Source organism: Lepidothrix coronata, unplaced genomic scaffold (genome assembly GCF_001604755.1).
Source record: "Lepidothrix coronata isolate B3197 unplaced genomic scaffold, Lepidothrix_coronata-1.0 Scaffold0, whole genome shotgun sequence".
NCBI classification, from domain to species: Eukaryota; Metazoa; Chordata; class Aves; order Passeriformes; family Pipridae; genus Lepidothrix; species Lepidothrix coronata.
This window is the reverse complement of record NW_016690180.1, coordinates 3,620,525-3,644,611: the sequence shown is the minus strand read 5'-3', so window position 1 is coordinate 3,644,611 and position 24,087 is coordinate 3,620,525. Positions and strand designations below refer to the sequence as shown.

General features: G+C 41.1%; 1 protein-coding gene across 4 annotated transcripts in view; it reads right to left on the bottom strand.

Moving 5' to 3' along the window:
• MTUS1 (microtubule associated tumor suppressor 1) overlaps nucleotides 1-23,638 on the bottom strand; it is a 133,921-nt gene extending 110,283 nt beyond the window's left edge. For 2 of the 4 annotated variants that reach the window (XM_017812316.1, XM_017812618.1), the window contains exon 1: nucleotides 23,250-23,356. The gene's annotated coding sequence lies outside the window, so the exon portion shown is untranslated. Of the gene's footprint in view, nucleotides 1-21,964; nucleotides 22,031-23,249; nucleotides 23,357-23,576 lie in introns of those variants that run through there. The other 2 variants (XM_017812399.1, XM_017812559.1) reach the window with 2 other exon arrangements.
• Between the last annotated feature and the right edge of the window lie 449 nt (nucleotides 23,639-24,087).

Here is a 24,087-nt window from a genome sequence, read left to right as displayed (position 1 = left end):
ACTGGACAGCTTCCCACAAGAGCAAAGCTTATATACACCACATCATTGCAGACACACTGGAACTACAGTTCTATGTTATGTGGGAACATTAGCTTTGATTTCAACTCAGGAATGATCAAAATAAATGCCACAGGTAGTGACACAAGAGTTACACAGCCAGTGCCACATCCATACTTGCTATTCCCTAGTGAGCTTCAACTTCTGCTGCAGCCTTCCCTTGAGATGAGACACACACAGCTACAGGACATTACACACACTGGCACAGTACTGTCTCTGTGCTACCAAGTGAAAAAGCAGACCTCTGGTTTTCTAATAAATTAAATCATAACCCTTGACTAACAACCTAACAGGGTCTCACAATTAACAGGCAAAAGATGCCTTTTTCTTCCTCTGGCTGGTTTTTTTGAGTGGGTCACCTTTGCCTTTTTTGCAAGGACTGATCACACATTAACTTCTGCCATACAGCACCCTCAGTCAGGTGATTCACTTGTACTCATAGATTGCTTCTCTGCAGTCTCTAGGATTTGCTGCCATGTATAAACTACCCAGTCTGCAATATAGCTCACTTCACATTTAACCCTTTTGGCTTTGGTTTCACTGATGGAGGGAGATTGCATACATGGAGTGACAGCATCATGATCATTTAAAGGTCATCACTCTGATCAGGTACTTCAAGTAGTCATTTTTCAACCAGACACCCAGTCTTGTTAGCAGCAACCTACAAAATAGTATTTATTGGGCTAAAGCACATTTAAGGCATGCAAATATGCAGCAGAAAAGATTTGGGAAAACACACAGATAAAGGGGCTTTTCATTAGTAATATCTTAAAAAGTCAGAGAACAGTTTGACTGCAACTTCTACAGATTCTGCACAGAGATAGGAAATACAAAGATTCAAGTTAAATGATGCCTTTATACTCTTAGAATCAAAACTCAAAGCTTCCCTGGCTCAAAACTGTAGAGAGCACCAGGATGTAAAGCATCCCTATGCACAAGCTTCTCCAAAGCTGTGCTTTCAAGGCTTCCCTCCAAAGACATAATATGTATACATCATTAAGAGGGCAATGGAGACAGAATATTATTTCTGAATTTATGTTGGTCACACACCTTCATCATTCAGTTCTGCTAAATACCAACACCTAATGGCAGCCATTTGACTGCTGGGTCAAACAATCACTCAACAGCACAGACATAGAACTATCTGTATCAGAGGCAAGTCTGAAACACTATCATACCTCAAGTATTTCACCACTCTGCAATGTGGGTGGAAAGCTCCTACACAAATAAGCATACTTGAGAAACTTCATACCATTGATGTTAATTTGGGACACGGATAAGAAACTTCTGCATTTAAGCTTAAAGAAGCAGGAAAACAATTCTCACAGTAGGCCATGTATGTGGACTGCACATTGCATAAGTTCTGGAACGAGGAAGAAACGTTGTTGGAAAGAAAAAAAACAACAAACAAAAAACATTGGTCAGGTACCTCATAGAAGTTAACTGAACTTCCTGGAGGACGAGTCTGTTTCTATCTTGATGCTTTCCCTTCAAATCCACCACTGGGGTTCTCCTTTCTCTGCACCAAGTTAAACATACCAGAGGCATTTTCACAAGTCACTTGAGGATAGTATACTGCTCACAAATGTCAACTGCAAGCAATTAATGCTGCATTAGGAACTTTCTCCAAAGGAAATTGCCTCACAAGAAGCAAGGTGGAAGGGACTGGCACCTGGAAACCATTTGGTTCAGTCCTCTGGAAAGTCCAGCTACAGCAAAGCCTTCAGGGTTGCAAAGCAGTATTTGGTGGTTAGATTTAAAATTGTTCAAATGTTCAGAATATTTAAATTCTGACCACTGATAAGGGCTTTTAAGAAAAATTAGAGACCACCTCCAGAGTTTTTTTTAAAAGCAGAAAGGAGAAAACTATGTATTCTCAAATGATCCCAGGACAGGTAAACAACCTCTACTGAGGCATACATATCAGTCTAAAAATCAAGTCGTGTGTCAGATAAACAAGCCTTCCACATCAATAGAAGGTGCTGGACTGAGGCCTTTGACTCCTATTTTCTTCACAAATCACTGTAATATGGAGAATGGCAGGTGTGAAAGGTAGCAGAAGCAACTGCTTTTGTAATATTAAACTGTACTAAAGTCTCCTGAATTGTTGCACACCATCTTCCTCTCCCTACCCATGGCAGAAGCAAGAGCAACCGTCTGCTTAAGCTCCCAGTTTCCACAGGTTAAGTCCTACCACTTTACCACCTGCCTCTGTTTTAGTTGCACCAAAACCAGTACATGTTTCTCCTGATCATGTCCCTGAATTCCAAGTTTGCATATCAGTATTGAGAATTTGGGGTTTTCAATTATTCCCATCTACCATTCAAATGTAAAGTTGGCAACTAACAAATTTAAGTACTATGGACAAGCTACATTCATTCCTAAGAATTATTTAGGTACACACACCTGTAATTCCAGGTACTCTAGAGAAACTGCCATTTCACATACTGGGGATAATACAAAGCAAACCCAAGCCAAGCACGTGCTATAGCAGAGAAGCAGCATTTGGGATACTGTATGACAATGCTTTCTATCTCCAATATACTTGAGAAATTCCCCAGAGACTCCACTGAAAAAGCCTTACACATTGAGAATAAATTGGCATTCACATACTAACAAGCTGGAGAGCACATTTCAGTATAAGCAGACTAATCTTTATTAACACAGGAACCACTGCTGCCATCAGTGCCTTTGGTTCAACTCCAGTGTCAGTGCACCAGCTTAGTAGCCAATTTTTACATTTTCATCCTATCCCACGGATCAGTTATTTTGCATGGAATGGACTGGACACAAGATACAGCACTATCCCACCGTGCTTACTTCAACAAGCCTGCTCAGCATTAGATTCCACATGCAGATATAAAATGCAATAAACCTCAGTATTCAGGTTTATTTTTATGTCAGGTACCTGTTTGTTTCCTCATATGATCACACAACAGAAAAAAAATTATAAAAACCACAAAGAAATCACAAGTCTTATCACAGCCACAGATTCAGAGCAATAATACTACTGGAGCTATTATTAGGTTAACTTGATGATCAGATGCCTATCTCTGTTACTCTTTGATATAAAGTGTAACTCATTTATAGTCTACAAGGAGAAAATACCATTCTAATATTTAACCATAAAATACTCACTCTTTAAATAACACAAAATATATTTACTAAGATCCCTGATGAGCTTTCAACATCAAATACGTATGCACATCAACAAATAATTTGGATCCCAAACCAACCACAGGTAAGTTGATTTTATTCTGAATTAAATCATGCAATAACACAGCCTAAGTCAGGCTGTGCTGAATGAAAGCAACATGAGTGCACATTTGCACAGCCTCACCCCATGGCCTGGACAGATTCATCTTTCATGTGCCCAGAAGGTCAATACATTCAAAATACTAAGCATGGAAGGGAAAACCAAATAGCAACTTAGAGAACATTCTTGTGGTCTCACCACCAGACCTCTGTCAAATTGAGGCTGCCAAGTTTCATGTATCTCGTATTACATGAGCCACAAGATTTTGACAGCCCTGGAATGACATCCTACCTCTTTGCCAAGATGCACAGAGCCAGCTGAGGTCCAGGAAAGCTGACAGCTTCTCCAGCACAAGAGGAACCACCTAAGCAGATTCAACAACTAAGAAGATGCAGCTGCAGCAATCACAATTGCACACTCACTTGAACAGCAACAACCACAAGGACTATATCATCATCAGGACAGAGGGACACCCCAATACCAGACCCTCCTGACTGCAGGCTGCCACATTTTCTGCCCAAGTTCACACATTCCTAGATGCCTGGGAAAAAACACAAGTTTTAGTCAACATGGGAAGAAAAATACAGACCCCTCCTAAAAAGGGTATCTGAATAAGAGTCCCCACTCAGAGCAGAACAGCAAAGATGGCTGTTAGATTACTGACTTGGGGGAGGTGGGAATATTAAGAGATGCATGAGAGTCACAAGATCACTTTCTGCTTAATACCCTACCATATTCAGAAAGAAACAAGATGCCAGTACTGTCACGCTTATTTAGAAAGAATATATACAGAGAAATACCAGTCACTAGTTTCTTCCTCTGATATTGGTTAAGTGTTTGAGTGGCAACAGCAGCTTCTTACACAGAACAAAACTCACTCACTGTACTGATGCAAACACAAATCACCTGTTTTCACTAACTAAACCCTCACAGGTAAATCAGAGAGTCCAGGTGAAAGCTGAAAGTTAGGAAGCCTCACTTGCAAGACACAGGTGGGCACATTTGCTTTTGAAGCACATGAATGTATTGTCACAGTCTCATCCCCCCACGGATCAAAGCCCATTCCTGGCCAGCAACTGGTACTATGCAATCATTTCAGATCCCATGCTCCCTCAGATCATAGAATGGGAAAGACAGTTAGCGGACCCCACTGCTGTCTCCATAGCCTGCACTCCACTCCATCTGCTGCGGAAAGGATCAGTTTAGGAGAATAATGAAATGTGGCACATTAGTCAGCTGTGAGAATAGTTTCCTCTTTTCAGTTTGAAAAATGTATCTGTGCTCACTCACAGACAGGGGTGTAGGTCAGATCCCACAGCAATTTTGTTCAACATTTAGGCAGATTTAGCTTAATGAACTTTTCCAGACCTACCTGGAGATGTTAGCCCACTATGCTATGGGCAAAACCTGCCTGGCGGGGCAGGACACCTGACATCGACCATCAGCCTCCACTCTTACTGTTTATTAGACACTCTGCCTCACTTGCACATGCTTCCTTCCACGCACTCCTCACCTTTCAGTGTCAATAAGATAAAGATATTTTATTAAAAAAAAACTTAAGCTTTTTGGGAAAGCATTGTTATCAGTCCTATTCTGTGATAACAGAAAGCCACAGGTGAAGATGTGAGGTTTAGAAATATAGGCCTAAAACTAATTCTTCTTCTACCATTTCAGGGTTAGAATGCGGGATGTTGAAAATAGATACTATTCTTAAACGGTTGTTAGATAACCTAAGAAACAGTATAAAAAATTTATTATAACTGCACTCCAATCCTTCAAAAGCTGCTTCTGGGGTTTCTTTAGAAATAATTACTACTTTTATCTAACAGAAATCCATATCCAGGTCTGACTGCTGCATCCAGACTTTCCTTCTGCATACTATTTTCTTTTTTTACTTTTCTCCCTGTAATGATCACAGTAGAGCTAAAAGTAAGGTGAAGCTGGGGCTACCAGTTTGCTTGCCCCAAGTCCCTGAATCACCAAGGGAGAATGGTAGCAAGAGGAAGCCACACTATCACTTGAACTATGTTGTTTTTACAATCACTGATTTACTTGCCCCTGATGTTGAACCCTATCCTTGAGCACTGGATGTTTGTTTGAAGGTTAAATTAATCCTGCTTACAGATAAAGTACTTATAATAATTTAATAATGCATTCAAGTAAGTAACTGTATTTGCTTAAATATATTTTGCAATATTATTTTCCTCTTTTTTTTCCTATTTTAGGTATAGGTTTCCCCCCCTTCCATAAAGAGAAGAAAATTACATTTCCTTTATCACCTCTAAAACTTTGATTGAGCTTTCCTTTTAATTTAGAAATCAAATACTGGCAGCTCCCAGTTTTAGTATTTTAGTTTAGCCAAAGATAGCAACAGACAGAAAAGCAATGCCTTAGCACGCAAAGGCACGCAAAAGATCACTTCAAATATTGAGAATACCAAAAAAACCACTAAGCAGAGGCCCATTATCATCCCCAACTCTCCATTTCAAGAACTGGAACTTGATTATTCTTAACTTTTAATAGAAAGTGGCATATTATACTACTTTTGCCAACACATCAACCAGCCTCCCAGAAAATAATGTGTCAGCAACATATGGAAACTACTTGAAGGGGTTTTTTTTGTCATTTGTCTCCCAGCCTGGCATGTTTTTACCATTAACTGTGAAAGCCACTAATGCTTCTGTTTTAGCTGTAAAACTTAAAACACCAAGGAACACCAAGTCAATGACAGTACATGCTTATCATTTGATACAAGTCACCAAACATCCCTCACAAACATTAGCACCTTCTATGTAATTTTTGCAACTTAAAGTTTTACTTTGAACCACATTTAAGCAAACAGCTTCAGAAAATACAAATAGTCTTATCCTCTAAGTAGCCAAGAATAAACCGTAAGCACCACATATAACAGTATGCTTCTGTATTTATGGTATCAACAACTTGGAGTAATAAACGGGGATAGTTATTTGGAGTTCAACAGCAGCTTACGCTAGGACATGGCGGAAAGACACACACCACAAACTACTTACTACAGCCAAAGCACAAGCCTTTTAAAAGAAACAAGTCAAGGCTGAGTCAGACTAGTCAGCAAAAGCTCTCCTCGGTGGCATACATCAGAGCACAAGCAATCAGTGAGATATTAAGGGAAAAAATAAAACAAAACAAAAACACAGAAGCCAGACTATAGAGAGTTGTCTCACGAGATTTCAACTTTCAAAGATCAGTTCAGCCACGCAGCAATAACAGGCTCAGGCTGAGGAATTTTCCTTAGAGTCTCTGCCAGCACTGCATCAGAAGCTCCCTGCATGCTAGCAACACGTCCAGAGAGCAGGTTTGACAAGGACTCCACAGATTTGACAAATGATATTTGCAAAGAGGTACTTTCTGTAACGCTCCAGACCTTTTTCACAGTGAGGGACAAAGCCTCTGTTCAACAACAGAAGCAACAGGTTTGCCAGGCCAGGTCTAAAGTAAGAGAAGGATGGACTTAACCAACTACCCCTTCTGTAACTGAGGAACTCATAAAACTTTAAAAACACAAACTGCTATTTTCTTAAAGCTGTGGGCTACCACAGCTCAAATACAGAGTCAGGCAACAAACTTACTCCACAGCAGTTGCCCTGCCCACAAGTTACTGCAGCCCAGGGCCACCTGTGCTACCTGCACAGGGCTCCACAAGGATGTTCAGAGAGCACAGGCACTGGGATGGCAAAACATTGCCCCTGTGTTCCAGGTCACTGAGAATGGTTTCCCCCATCATCACTGTCCCTCACTTGTGCATCACAAATTACCACAAACAGCTATCCTAGAAGAGAGTTTTATACTGAAAAGTCTGCAAAGTAGCTTGGCCAAATTAGCCTACATTCAGACAGCCTGAGGAAATAATTGTTTGGAAAAGTCATATTGCAACACATCATGCCCTATGGAACTAACAGTTCTCCCTCACCTTTTCTAAGTGACATAAACCGCAGTCTCTTAACTCCTGTCTGCTACAGGCAAGAAAAGATGAATATTGTGCCTCCAAAAAATTGAACCAGAAACTTTCCTTTACTCATTTAATTTAACCACATCATAGAATTAACCTAGAAGAGTATAATTTGCTGCTACACCTGTTACTGTAGGCTTCTAAATTAATTCAGCATTACAGGAAGAGTAGGAAGAAAAAAAAAGGGAAAGCTAGAATATGCTAGTTATGTGAAACAGTGTTAACATTCCTTTAACCCTCTGAAAATATTTTTCCTCGGGGTATAAAAGAATTGTAATAAATATAAACAAATACATTTTAACAAAGTCAATTTAAATGTGAAATTATCATAGCTATATTAAACTTCACTGAAACATGTTCATCATTTAAATTACGCCACTTGAGTGGTATCTGCTCACTGACAGTGTTTTAAATACAGAGAAACCACTACCTTTGGGTACACAAACTTAGATTCAAACAGTTAAACATTTCAGAATAATTTCTCTTTTTGAACAAGAAAGAGAACTTTCTCTGCATTCATTTAATTTACTTAATTCAATGACTGGGTATTCAAGCTATAAGAAATAAAACCAACTTGAAATCTCTTAAAAAGATCGAAAATTAAAGTGTTTTTTTTTTTTAAAAACAACTCTCTAACATTTCAGGAAAAAAAGAAGTTGTGAATCTAAAGTATTCAATGCATAATGTGCATCCAGTTGGGATACAGAAGTATTACAAGAAATTATGCAGTTATCTCTAATTATAAATGAGAATTCATAATGCATCATCCTTAAAAGAAGGCATAGAGTATCAACTCATTCTTTTTTCCGACAGAAATATGTGACAACTTTTACACTACCAAGACATCATTTACCGACAGATGGTACATGAATAACATGATTGCTCTCGAAAGAGAAAACAACCCTTTCAGCTATCTCATGCTCCTAGATGACAACCTCTACATATGAGCTTTGTAGCAATGAAGTTCTTTTAAGGTATCAAACAAACTATTTTGGCAAATCCAAGTTTCTTTCTGCCCTGCAAAATTTAAGTGGATGGCAATAGGCTTCAAACTCCATCTGACACACAGCATACAACAACTCCATAGAGTTCTCAGTGGAAGAACACAATACTGGAAGAGCCAAGACTTTGGCACTGCGCAGTTTGTCACTGAAATCCTATCTCAGGGCCTTAAATACTGGCTCCCGGTTCACTGTGCTTACCATTAGAAGAACACTGCACCAGAAACTTAAGAGAAAAGCAGAGAGCTGAGCACCTGCAGAATAGGAACTGCTATCTGCAGGCCATAATCATCAAGCCATCATAGCTATCTGCAGGCTATAATCATCAAGGCTAAGAGAACTGTGATTATTCAGCCTGGAAAAGAAAAGGCTTCAGGGTGACCGAATTGCAGCCCTTCATTACCTGAAGGGAGCCTACCAGAAAGATGGAGACTATTTACAAGAGCATGTAGTAACAGGACAAGGGGGAATGATTACAGATTGAGAGTAGGTTTAGATTAAATATTAGGAAGAAATTCTTTACTGTGAGGGTGGTGAGGCACTGGAACAGGTTGCCCAGAGAAGCCATGGATGCCCCGTCCTTGCAATTGTTCAAGACCAGGTTGGATGGGGCTTTGAGCAACCTGGTCTAACGGAAGGTATCCCCGCCTGTGGTAGGGGGGTTGGAACTAGATGACCTTTAAGATCCCTCCCAACCCAGGCCATTCCATGATTCTATGATCTCTCAGAAAAAAAACCCCAAAAAACAAAACAAACAAAAAACAGCAACATCCCCCCAAACCTACAAACAAACACACAGAAATCAGAAGGAACTAAAGCAATAAGTATACATCCATTGACTAGGAGGATACTCAGTTTGAAGAAATTCACCCTCAGGACCACAGGCATTCTGCATTCAGAATCACTGGGTGATAAACCCTGCTGTTGCTCAGCTGGTGCATAGGACAAGGCAGGATACATTAACCACAGAGCCATCTACCAAACATGTGCTACCAGCACCCTCAAAATAAAAACACCAGCAGCTGAAGTTTGCATGCACCAGCCATTCCTGCCCTGCTGTGCCAAGCCTGCCATCACCTCATCGTTACCTGACCCTCCTGGGTCATTGGTCCTGACCTTAGGGATGTCTGAAAAGCTGCTCTTTAACGTTAGTCAATACTAAGTGTGAACTAATGTCCTACTTCACTACTCCCCATTTTGCTCATAATCTCCCTCATGGAGATTAAGAGGCTTTCAATCCATTTAAATACAGCCCCAAATACCTCTCTGTAAAATATGTGATTACCAACCACCTTCCCTCCTTCTCCTCTCCCCTTCAGAACAGAACAGATGCAAATTTATCTTCTGTTTGAAGATATTCAGATTTCATAAACTGATTAAATCTGCATGCTTCCCTGAACAGATTGTTCAAAGTGCTTGCCTACCACTTTGACTGCTAGAGTATTTTCCCTGGACTAAGGATGCTAAAGAGTGCTGTGGGAGCAAGCTGACTGCATATGGCAGCACCAGGCACAGATCACTATAAGCTCCTGAGAGTTGAGCTGACAGTCTGAACACATTGTTCTCCTGCATGTAATTTAACACGCAAGGAGTAGAAAAGAGCCTTATTCTTCATAAGAAAGATTTTAAACTTTCATCTTAAAAGCTCCTTCTAGCCAAGGTATTTAATGTCTTATTTCTCAGATGAAACACAGATTATCCTTTTATTATCCACGTATAAAGCACTGAAAAGTAAACTTTTCTTTGGTTTTATCTTCCCTTTACCTCTGAACCACCAGCAGGAAGAGGCTGGTCAAGCAAAAGCAGTCTGTCTGTCCTCCCTTCATGAAATGACCCTATTTAAGTAGAAGATTTTTTTCATTTATAAGCAGATCACTAAATACATTAAATTACCATAAAATTTTGAATCCAACTACTGACACAGATGATATAAAAGAGTAGGTATTTCATACCAGCTTTAGAGCTGTAGCAGTCATGTTGCCGATGGGAGGCAACTGTACAGATTTTGTAACCATTTATTTGGGTACCACCCATTTGGGCCACATAAATTGCATCACAGTATGTGATGCATTAATTCTGGGCTGGCTATTTGCAGTATCATTCTTTTCTCTAGAATATGCAAACATGAGCTCAAGCAAATAAATAACTAACACTGTGCCATGGAATTTCACTTCTGCGCTGAAATACAAATACCACACAACTTAATCAGAGTTAAGCAAAGTACTAGTTTGTCTGGGAAGCTGTTGCAACCTGAAATACTTCTTTCATAGACTTAGAGTTACGGGATTTACAATTATTTTCATTAAGAGTTCTAAAGCGTGACGTTTCACATCTACACATGTTGAAAAATTCACATACTTTTTTAACTTGAACATGAGGTTCATGTAACAAAGCAAGACGACGAAAGAAAATTGTCTCCCCTGTCCAGCCAGGCTTACTTCAGCATGCCTTGTACACTGCTTCATTCTCTCAACTTCAGAGAGCATGCAGTTACCAATGTAGCATGTGAAGAAAATCAAAAAATCCTTAGGATACTCGGCGGAAAACCTGGGTTTGCACCATCTGGCACAAGAGGCAGAAGTACTCCACTGACCAGGATGCTTTTAGAAAAGTTCTTGGTAAACTGAGGGTCAGAATCAGACTGGAATAGATACAGAGTCCCAGGGTGCTCCTTGGAGCTCCCACCTCTATTCCAGACACTGCCAACCCAATCCTCTGGATTAAGGTATAAAGCACTGGAGATGTGAAGAACATCAAGTGCAATTGCTCTTGGCTTTCTTCTTTAACTTTTTCCATTTCAAGTTGTTAGTACTGAGACTCCCAAATTAAACTTGAGCTTTACACGCATCAAACCTTTGCCTAACCCTTGCATTCCAACCCAAACAAAGAGAACTAAAAATAAAGTCATCTGCATTTAGAAAGTTACCCAGTTTTCAACAAGTTTAAAATTCCTTCATGCTGATCAGTATCTTTTAGGACTATATTTTACTAGAGTCTACACCAGCTTGTTTATACTGGACTTTAACCCACAGATGAGTGCTACTCTTCAGCCTAAAAAGTTCCATAAAAAGATCCAATACCACCAAAAAAATTCCCCTCAACTAAATAGAAAACATCAGATAGATAGTCCTGCTTTTGGATACCCCTGTTCAGAATTAGCCTTAAATTATAATCTTTAAAGTTACCAGATCACTGCACTATTGATTAACTTTTTTTTTGGCTACCCAGGGAGCAGTTTGAGTTTCAGGGTTAAGCACATTCTGTTCTACTTCAATGGCAACATGCCAAATCCATTTAAATATTTAAACATTAACCTTAAAGTCACTGTTTTGTAGAAAGGCAGCCGTTAGTCCACACAGATTAAATTTTTCTCCAGGAAGTATCACTGAGTACAAAGGCCACTTTGCCTCTTTTTGAGAGTGATTTCTGGAAGAGCTGAAGAGCATGGAAAAGATAGTACAGTACTCAAAATTATTTCAATTACAGACTTCGCAAGTGTGGACAGACGCACATTATTTGACATTTTCCCCTTCTGACACTACAGATTCATCTTGTGTTTAAAAATGCAACTGTTTTGCATTAGTAAAGTCAAAAAGTTTGTAAGACTTCATAGGCAAGTTTTGCTTTGGTTATTCTATGTCAAGACCCAACTACCAAACAGTAGTAACCAGTTTTCTACACTGACAGCTAGAAGTCAAAATAAGGCAAACTTTACAAATTTCTTTGACAATGAAAAAAAAATATAGTGCAAGGGCTTAAAAAAAGAAAAAAACCAAAACAACCAACCCCACAAAAAAACCCCAAAACCACAACATTGAGCTCACATTTAAAAAACAAACAGGAGTCAACTAAAAGCTGAATTAAATCACAGGGTTGCTGTACTTATGCTTGAGAGGTTGTATGATTATCCAGTTATTCAATGTTATAGTGAGGCAGAAAATAAGATTAATTTCTCATTTTAGATTTCCTAAAATAAATACAGAAAACAAAACACGTACACTGACAGGATACTAACATTTAAGAGATCCAAGGACCTGCCCCTTTGCACACTGTTGCAATTGTTCACTCACAAGTAAATATGAAATGGGATAGACAGGAATACTGTATTTGTGATTTTTTTTTTTGGGGGGGGTAGGGGAGAAAGTTCATCCAAATAGGTGCAGGGAAGGAGCCACCTCACCACTTTTTAACTGTTTTGTTACCCACCTTCTGCTACCTGCAGAACATGAATAGTCCTGGAGACTGAGAAACTTACTTCTCTACCACATCTAGCTGTACTTACATTTAACAACCACAAACCTACTTTTATATGAAGCCATTGCCTGGCAAAACAAAACAGGCATCAAGAACACATTGCAACCAATTTTTTTTTCCTAGAAACCTTTTTCCCTACAATTTTTTTTAAGAACAAAATTCTAGGCTGCCCCTCTACAGGAAACTGGCATTCTCTACGCGTTTATAAATAAGCGAGCAGTTTGTAACACTAGCTTTACTCTGACACCAATCAGACAGAAACAAGCACTAAATATAACTTGTGTAGATACTATGGAATGACCTCTACAGAATCAGACTTCTTTTATCAATTATATGCATCCCATTACAGATTAGAGAACAGAAATACTACCCCAAAGTCCATCACCCAGCTTCTACATAGCCTTCAGTAAGAAAGCTAAACAACTTGAAATACCTGAAAACCTGTGATGGAGTGACCTTGTAGAAGACAAAGCTTTCCGTCTTACTTTGCACTGAAAATAGCCCATTGCAGAGGAAAAAACACCCCACTGCACAGGCTTACTATATTTAGGTGACACCTTACCAACAGGGTACACCACAGGAGGGTAAAGCTGGAGGCATGCCCACATGCCAAGCTATACCACTGAAATGTCAAGTGTTCTGCTAGAAGGGTTGCTCTAACCACTGCAATTCCTCACCTTCAGCTCTTCTCAGTTTTGGACACGTTACAGTCACTCCTCTCAAGGTTCCACAGTACTTCTTTGTCTAAAAAGTGCATTTTTTACAAATGTGTGTCTGTGACTACACATCAGTGTACAGTGCGGCTTACACACTGACACAACAGTGCTGTGACCTATGGGACACCAACAATTTAGCTTACAGGAGACACTGCAATGAAGATAGCCAGGCACAGAGGGGAAGAACTACAGTAGTGTACTCCAATAGGATAGGACAGCAGGAAAAAGCCACACACTGAGAAACATCCAGAGACCCCAGCTAATATGCCATGCATCACTGCCTTGTGCTTGAAGCACTTGGCCAATAGTCTACTGGGCAAGCAGGGAAGCTACTAGTCCAATACAACCACCACAAAAAACATGCTCAATACCTTTCTTGTTAAAGTAATAGCTAAAGCTGCAATACATCTTTCAGGAGAGGCAGCTTTTAGCAAGACTTCAGAACGTCTAATGATACAGCCTCCTCATCCAGGAAACTGACAGCTGCTATTCAATTATCACCTTGCAATTAAGCTATTAAATGAACTACCAGCTCAAGCGGGGTGAAATTTGGAACCAGACTTATTAAGTGTTGAGATGCAGCATTATTAAAGCAGAGATGCACAAATATAAATGAGTTATGCCCAATGCAACTATTATGACACCTATGAGAAATCTGTGACACAGAGGACTGGCTTTATGGTATTTGACTTTGGAGCCCATTTGCTGAGCTGCAGGACATTTTATTACATGAAATCCACAGCACACAAATGCAAACAGGTTCAGGGCGAGGAAAGAAAGGCAATGGTGAGTCCTAACCACATACAGAAACTACTCAGGTATCTTGATCTGTGTGTTTGTGCAACAAGGTAGTAGCAAAGTTTTACCACAAGCAGTATACATAATGAAGTGGATGACCAAAAGCCTTTATAATCTCCTGAGAAAACTGCCAAGCTCACAAGGTTTATACTACTTACTATTAGAATATCAAGGAACTACAAAGAACAAAGAATCCTTGGGTGAAGCAGTCCTCTGCACAACTCCAAATAAGTATCAGAAGAAGCTATTCATTAGATGAGTTGGTGCAGGGCAAGAACATTCATACTGCTACTACAGATTCAAGCAGGCTCAAGTAAGTGAGCTTCCTAACTGCTTGGCAAGCCTCTGCCATCCTTCTAGGCAGATACTGAGAGTGCAAACACCTAAAGGCATCCAGCAGCCCAAGGCCACCAACCTATGCTGACTGCAGAACCATTATAATCTCCTGGCATCAAGACTCCGGCTGATTATAATACTACAGCAGGAGACAACACCCAGACATTTCAGTTTCATAATACTCAAGTGTAACCATTCCTGAAGAGGTCCTATGAACTGTTTACTAGAACGAAACCAAGCAGAAGAAACACAGGTGCACTGCAGGGAACACCTGTTGTTTTGAGACACTTTCACACTGAGAGACAGGTAAAGACACAAACAGACCAAAATACCTGTGAGAAATTCCTTTCATTTAGGGAAAGCTTGCAAAGGAACGACTCTAGCAATCCACCTATAGATACAAACTTGAAAAAAATTTGATTACCTGAAACTCAGCATCGAATAAAATGATCCTCACTGCATCAAAAAAAGTGCATGATAAATAACCTACTAAGGGGGATAAGAAGACTTTTCAGACAGACAATTCTGGCAACAAATTCATTAAACTGAGCCACATGTTATGTGATAACACATGAACTACAAATCATACCAACAGATTTTCTTTCAGTACCTTCATGCTGCTGATGGCAGCTACTGGTAATAGAGACCTGAAAAGGATGAGATTTCACAGACAATAAAAACAGTTCATATTCCACACTGCTTGAAAGATGAAAGAATAAGAGTAAAGTTCTGTAAGTTTGACTTGTATCACTAAATGAGGAGCAAATCAAGTATACAAAATAAAATTCTCCTTAATGGAAATCTGCAGCAGAGTTTAGTTCCTGCAAACTTACATCTGAAGTATAACTGAGACAATACAGCACCATATAGGCTGCCCAGTTACAAATATCTGATAGAGAGCATACCTGAAACAGGGAGCTGTTTAGATAGTACTAGCACCAAGAAACACTAAATTTCTGCGAATTCTGTAGATATCTCCTAGGTGTCCACAATGCAATAAAACAGTCAAGTCAGCATGGAGGGCGTCTTGCAGAGAGGAAACCGGCAGACAAGCCATGCAATTAGGTACCATTGCAACAGCGGAACAGCAACCAATAGGCTTTCCAAGATTAGATAACAGTCAGCCACAGAGTAATGGTTTTAAGATCCTTGACTACTGATGGTAGAAAAGCAATAACCAGTGCACATATGAGATGAGAGTGCGCTGCAACAGACAGAGCCTGCTTATGGTACCAAGAACTGTGAGGCAAGTACATCCAGAAATGGCACCACAGAGCCATCAACCAGCAGGATCAAAGGTAAGCTGTCACTCAACTCGAGATGGACACAGTGGAGACAGCATCAATGTAAAAATTTTCACCTGCTCAGACAGTCAGTGTCAACAAAGAAGCCATAAGACCATTAAAAGCCTCACCCAGGAATCAGTAATAGTAATAATAATCAGTAATAGTAATAATCATGTACACACAGGACTGAATGACTGATGTCAGAAAGGTGGAAAAGAGCAGTTCAATACAAGCATCTCTTTTCTTCTTTTTCTTTTTCCCAAAGCAATAACCAGAAAGGAGGGTGGAGTAAAAAAGAGACATACAGTAATTCAGTACTGGTCTGAACACCAGCACTTTTACAAAACCAAAAGCTGTCAAGCCTCTCAGAGGGAATCGCAAAGTCCACATACAATGATGGACAAAGGACCACCTAGTTTCAACAGGTGTTTTTACAAAACAAGCAAACAAACAAACAAAAACCAACAAAAAAACCCAGGACAGAATCGCTTGTAGCAAATTGCACTGAGCCATACATGGAGAACCGTGCATGGCATTAAAGACAGACAAGGTTTTCACAAGCACTCCAAGCACAGTTGTCCAATCTCTGCAGAAGATTGTCTAAAGAGCCAGACTAGATCCCTGAGATAAAAAACAGTAAGAGAGGATAATTTCAGTGCAAATTTCTTAGACCAGCTGACCAAGCTCACTATTTCAGTCCAATGCTGTGCATAATGCATACTCCCAGGCATTAAGATAGAAGATCATCAACAGAAGTTTGTTTTCACATTCCACAGAGTGAAAACCCTAATACTGCATACACCTTGCTGCAAGAATTAGTTGTTCAAACAACTGGTCCTTCCCCCCCTTACGGGGTTTTGGGTTTATTTGAGCTTTAGTGTGTTTAATTGTCAGCTCCTACACCAACACAAGTCAGCTTTCAGACAAATCTGGGCAACAAATCCAGATGCAACAGTTCATATTTTATCACATTTAATTCTCCAGTTTCTGAAAAAGTTATACACTGATTTAAATGATAGAAGAGGACTCATTAAAAGTTGTGTTTTCCGAAAACTGTGACTTTTGGGGTTGCTAATCCCAAAGAGCACAATATAAGTATGAACAGAAAAGGTGCAAATCAGCAGGTTTAACAAGTATTTAAAGCCTAGTAATGAAGATGTCAGGAAAGTTCATGCTTTGCGACAGGTAAAACTCCATCAAAAGAACGGTTTTATCTCCAAGTGACATCACTGCAGATGACATGACAGTCCAAACAACAATACCTGTGGCAGAGAGGAGTGTTAGAAGCCTTTCAAACCAAATTTCAAGTTATTCTTCAGTTTTTCCCAGAAGAACATCACAAAGATTCAAGAGGACAGCATCCTGATACTACTACAGAAAGTTTTATGTTGATTCATAATTTCCATGGTGAATTAATGTTGATATAAATAATCCTAACATTGGGATACGTACTGCATATTGGTTTTGTTTATCGATTAGCATCTCCCAAAATGAACACCTACCCCACTTACTTCCAAATGTTCATGGCGAATGAGTTTGCCATAAGCTGTCTTTTTAATCGAGCCACTTAAGGGCCAAGACAAACATGAGAAAACCACCAGTATGTAATACTGCTGCTACAGAAAAGTGACACTAAATAACACAGAAATACAACAAAACCAATAAAATAAGCAGGAGAGGAAAATAACCAACAAACCAATCCAAAGTAGAAAATAAATTCTGACAACTTCCCTTTAAACGATCCTTTACACTTCTCTAAAACTGGCCACCCAGTTTACAAGTAACAACCACCTTTTGCTTCACGGACTGAAAGCCATATTGACCACTGCATCATACAGGTTACCAGAACTCTAGATAAAGTTTGCAAAGACACAGACAGACTGCTAGTTTTCCATACTGTACAGACGCCACTTTTCTGCAGGATAATTATTTATCAAACTATTTCTACTTATATCCACAAAGCAGTCTTCTAATTTTTCACCCTTTACCAATATACCACTAAAACTATCAAGTTTCCTGCTAATTTCTCCCAGAAAACTTGGAGATTATTTCTTTCTCCCCAAGCTGAAAGCAATTCGAAGGACAGCAAAACTTCAACTGGATGAAATGACAGGCTCAAAGGGAAGTGCGTGAGAATTTCTTACAGAGGAGCCAACATTCAAAGAACTGCCCAGCACCTACAGGCAGAACTACAGTCTTGCAACTCAGAGCTGCAATAAAGAGTTAGGGCCCTGCAGAGTGACAGAATGAACCATGTGATTGGTGTAATTTCAGAGGTAAGGCCACTAACAGCTTACTTTAGACCAATTTCCTTGAAGGTCTCTGTTTAATCTGAAGGAGTTCAGTACCAAAACCAGGTACAACTGCCAACTGACTTCTGTAACATCCCTTGCCTATAATTCTGAAAACGGCTCATCAGCCATCCCAGTTCAAGTTATTTCTTTGAACAAAGTTATTTGCATCCAAAGCAGGTTACAGAACCTTCATCCACAGAGATTTGCAAGACTCAGTTGGACCCTGCCATGACTGACCTGATCTAGCACAGGCATTAGTCCTACTTCCATTTGGAAGTTGGAAAGAGTGACCTCCAAAGGTACTTCCCAGCCAAATTAAAAAAATGCTTTAATTTACAGAATTACAAAGAAAAATACCAACTTGAGGAAAGTATTATGCAAGCACTTCCTGACTTTCCTTTTAAAGTCAACTAGTATTTCAAATATCTCTAGTAATCACAGACAAAGAAATATTTCACTACCACTAAAACACTTAAATCAGATACTAAGAGCAAGTAACTCAGACTTTTTCCAAGAACTGATGACTCTTGTAGACTAGGCATTAACAAGATGTATACTATGCATAAGCCAGCACAGCAGCACCTTCCATTTATACCTCCAGTTTAAAAATGGTCTCACACCATGGTCTTGAAATACTCCAACTATCTTGCCTTTAGTTTCCTCAAGTAAGAGTAATCACACTTGACTCACTAGGAGCACATAGGTAAAACACCAAGTATAATAAGGAAGGTACATCATATTAATTAGGAGAAGGGGCACACAAACCTTAGCTGATGGACAAGTTCATAGTCTTTCTTGTTTGAGGGCAGTTTTCCACCAGCCCATACTCTTTACCACAATGTGCTCATACTGCCCAATGGCATACAGATCCTTAGTTCCCAAACCCTCCTGGAATGATGGTGCAACAAAACCTTCCTACTCCTAAAATTCTTCGGTCAAGATTATTCAGTCTGCTGCAATGCAACACTAGAGACATGATAAGTCAGCACCTCTCTCCAGCAGCCTCAGCTACAACTCCAAAAGATGAATGGATACAAGCAGCAGTCTGTAACACTCACAGCACTGAACACTCACACTCATCCAAAAGTACAATCACACTCATTCAGGAGCACACTGATGAAAATTTCTTTTCTGGTCAGTTGCATAGGTTTAGAGCTGATCTCACAAAGAAAAAATGAGTACCATTTCACAGATCACTCCATCTAGACCTCACTGCTGTCAGCTAATGCCATCAAACTAAACCAACAAGTCCAGAACATACCATAGGGACCTCATACACTGACAGGAGATAAGGGGAAAAAACAGTTACCTAACATAGCTACAATCATATTTTTCATAGTAATGACAATTCCTCCTTCAATGGCTCTGTTTTTGCTTGAAAAAGACTTGTCTACCTTCTTCCCGGACACGAATAGAGCAAACACAGCAGGGAAACTAACTCTAGAAGGCAGATTTTCTTATTTCTTCCTGTTAGACATGGTATAGAGTATCCAGGAAAAGGTATTAGAAATACTAGGAATACCAGCCTTAGAATAAAGTGCTACACCACACACACTCTGATTGTTTCACCCACGTCTGGGAGTTCGCTGTACAGCAGATGACCACTGTCACTCTGAGCAGGCAGATGACCACTGCACGCACATTCAGCGGGGTCTGCAGTAGGACCAGGTCATCAAAACCCAAAGTAAGTTACATCTCAACTCCCAGTGCCTTGAGTACACTAGTTTCATTTTCCCTGCATTTCCCTAATTTCCATATTGCACCCCATAAATCCACATTTATATTAAATGCAAAAATCATCTAGTTTCTATTTTTTAAATATTATTTAAGATTGCAAAAACAAAAATAGTTGTGAAATCTTTAAAGATTGCTAAGAGCACACTGGCAACTTAGCAAAGTCGGAAGAGGTAAAATAAATTCTAAGATAAAGGCAAACAAAATGACAGACATAAGGGAACTGCCTAAAGAGGAACGAGAACAGAGACTGAGGAGTCAATACAAGGGGGTGATGCACAGATCACATCACAGTAATCCAGAAACAGCAGTTTCAGTTTTTCCTGATGCAAAAACTGAACAGAGTACTAATCAAAGCACTTTGAGGTTAACTTAAGCAGAAAAGTGCCAGAATCATTACGGATTAATGCAATTCAGCCAAAGGAAGGAAAAGTCAATGAAATAAAACTGAAGTTAATATAGGTATTAGGAATGGGAAAAAGGAAACTTTCCACTGAAGACTCCTGACATAAGTTTTTGGTGCTAAAAAAAAAGCTCATGTAGTAGAAAACTAAGACTCATAATTAATACTATTTTGTCACTTGGAGAACAAATAAAATTACCAACTAGCACTGATTTTTTTCTTCAAGTAATAAAGCATACCTACGTATAGCAAATGTACTCCATGGAATAATCTCTGCAACAACAAAAAATAGGAATGCAGAAAACAACTCTTCCCATGCCTCTATTAGAGCAACTGCTGAGTCTAAAAACATCTTCATACATGAATTAAGAAAAAGAATAAACTTCACAGTGCAAGTACTCCCTTAAACAGAAGTAGGCTGTTATCATTTTCACTGTAATGTTTGCTTAAAACAAACTGCAACAGCCAATTCCACACCACAAACACTGAAGAAGCACTAACTCTTGTTTCCCTTCCCACATGAAATCAAGTAAAGCAGAATAAAGAGCATTAACTTATCCAGCTTTAACTCCAAACTACTGCATAGACTGAGCGTTCCACAAACTTGCAGGTAATCCTCTGAATTCATGGGATAAAGGCAACTTTAAAAAGGCTTGATTTTCCCAATTAAACAAGAAATCAGCATACATCACGAAATCAAATTATTAGAACAAAATTACTTAAACATATAGGGACTTGGGACAGGTAATCACTTCAGCAGCTTCTGTTGGATCACACCACACATGCCACTTCTGCTCACATAATTATCTCTCAACATCAATCAAAATATGGCAGTGGCACACTTTAGCATCATATACAAATACGTAACATACCACAATTTATATATAATATATATGTTTATACATAGATAAAAAGTACGTGTGTTTTTATTTTTTAGATACAAAAAAATCAGTCCCACACTATCAGCTGGCTAATCTGCATTCCACAGTTTCTATTATACTAGTCTAAGTAATTACTTTGCTAGATTGTTGACATCATTAGCTATCTGACATGTTAGATCTCAGCCCAATACTAGGTCCTACAAGATTATAAAAAAGTCTACTTATAGTTGGCATTTTTGGCTTTTTCTAAAAAAGAAATCCACTTCTTCTGTACATGGTTGCAGACAAATTTTGCAGCCACAAAATGCAAGAGTTAGAAACAGGAGCCCCAAATGCATTTACTGTGTCATTACTCTGTCAAATCTTGACTTTGTCAAGGCCTTGACATTGCATTTTTGCAGTTAGCCAATTCTTAGATACTGATTTCAGCTGTAAGACTGAGTAAACCACACGAGAATCAGGGGTAGCTATGAATCCAACAGTAAGGCTTCCTATTCACTGAATCATAATTTCTCAAAAAGATCATGAAACCCATTTTAACAGGCCAGCTACTAAAAGTTTAACATTTGTTTGAATATTTTCAAGTTACAGAATCTTGACATACGGAATCATGTTTATCCTGGATGGAAAATTATATTAGGTAAAGTTTTAGCTTAAAGTTATCAGATTATTATCATTGTTTTAGCCACAATTCTGAAGCAGACTGATCTCAGCCAGAAATCTGCAATATTTTAAAAGTGACTATATGAATTTGAAATATAGTCTTGTTACCACACATACAATTACACTCCATAAAAACAGAGCTCAAATGCAACCTATTGCTCACTCACGATAATGAGCACTAGGAGAACTAAGTTAACCCCAGTGGCTGATCTGGAGTCACTTAAGCCAGCCGCTACAATGCGGTGCTGCAGTTCCACCAGAGCACAGTGCACGTCACAAGAAACAAACAACTTTTAATACCTGCCTTATCCAGCAATCCAGCTAGGGAGATCCATCACATTAGACACCACCATCCACTCTGAAAATCTTAGTGAGATAAACAAGGAAGGTTAAAGCTTTTGTATTTCCAAAATAAAATAAGTTCCATTAAATGAACACCTTACCCCTCCTCACTTCAGAGAGAGAAGTATTACTGTGTACTGAGTTCATTTAGAAAAAGAAAGAAGAAAATTATTAGCCGTCAATATGTATTCAACAGTGTAGGTATCACTCAATTAATTAGACTTAGCGTTAACAATATTTTACATATAGCTACTCTTAGACCTATTAGCAATGACCAATAACAATTTATTTTACCTGCCTAAGTGAAAGTCATGCATCTGTCGCAGTGTGAGACTTCATCTTTCAGATAACCCCCTGGTGTGGGGTTTAACCAGCTGTACTGCCCATCACATCACAAGCATAACTCAAACAAAACATAAAGCCAAAGCACAGGCTCAGACCCCGTGTCAGACTGTCAGAGCCACATCTGAAGCAAAAACCTATGTACCCCTCACGAGAAGGGGATGCTCAGTTCTCTGCTTTGATCATACAGCAGAAAAACAGGTGTAAGGTGTTTTCACAGAGTTGTTTGCTGGATTTTTTTTGTTTTATTTTAAATATTTGCAGTCTTGCCTTGGCCTTGGAACAATGGTATCAAGTTTAAGCTCCATGTCGTTTTAAACTCTGGCTCTCCCCTCCTTGCCAACCTTGTGTGGTATAAATAGCAGTGAGCAGAGGAGCAAGCAGTAAAGATATTCCTAAAAAAAAGTCTCAGGAGTGTTTGTACTCCTAGTGCAGGACCAAAGCACTTGGGGTGCAAGACAGCAAGCTGTACCAGCTTTTCAACCACGGTGTCAGCGTTCATCTAGATAAAAAAGCTACGCCAGCAACATACGATTTCCATATCGCTCAATATCTAAAACTCTTAACACACAGCTTGGGCCCCTGGAAGTCCGGACCCCCTAGCCCGGGGCAGAGGCCCCTCGGGGCGGGCCCCGCTGCAGCCTCACCTGCGCTTTGCCCGAGGCCGCGGCTCCGCCGCACCTCGCCAGGCACACGGGAGCGCGGCGGGCGGGGAACCGCCGAAGAGGAAAGAAGGAAAGTAAGCTGGAGCAGGACGGAGCGGCGGCAGTGACCCACTTCCTCCGCCGGCACCTCGGAGCTGGGGAAGCCTCAGCCCCGCTCCGCTCCCGCGCCCCGTTATCCGGCCGCCCCGGGAAGCCCTCACTGAGAGGGGGAATGAGGGGGGCGGGACGACACTCACATTTTTGCAGGACAAGAAGCCCGCACTTACACCGCCGCACACACGCTGCCCGTCACTTGTAGCTCGGCTCCACTGGAGAAAACTGCGCCGCGGCCGCTCTCGCCGCCGGCACCGCCCCCCCTCCGCCCCCGCGGAGGCCCCGGCAGCGCCACGCCCGCACCCGCCCGCCCGCTCCTCGCCAGCGCCGTCGGGCCGGCGTGCGCGGCTCCTCCGCCCGGGTTGCTCCCCTCCGGCGGCCCCGCGTCCCCTCGGGCCGTCCCGTCCCGTCCCGCCCCGCGCGCCTCGGCCGCACCTGCCCCGCGGGTCCCCGCACCCCGCTCCGCTCACCTGGCGCGGGCCGGGCTGTCCCTGGGCGGTGCGTCTGTGGGCGGGGGGAGGCCGGCCAGCGCGGGAGGCGCAGGTAGAGCCGAGCGGGGGAACTGGGTCAGCGGCTAAAAATACCGCGCGGGGTGGAGGAGGATCCGGCCGCGGCGCCCGGGACGGCGGCCGCCCCTCCTGGGGGCTGTCGGCGGTGCCGGGGGGCGCAGGGCCCTCCCCGCGGCCGGGTCGGGGCAGGCTGTGACCTTGCTCCAGCCGGGCAAAGTGCGCTGGTTCAAACTCGCAGCCGACGGCGACAAAACCTGCCCACCCTCGTTTTAATTCCTAAACCGCGTGTGGCTTCACGGGCGGCGTGCGAGGGCCATGGGATGCCCCGGTGCTGCACAGCCGGGGTTCAGTCACCCGCCCGGGGCAGCGGCCGGGCCGGCCGGGCAGCATTCCCCCGGCAGGGCCCTGGCCAGCCGGGCCGGGATGTGCTCCCTCCCGCCCCGGGCTGCTGTGCGAGGCGGCTGCCTGTCAT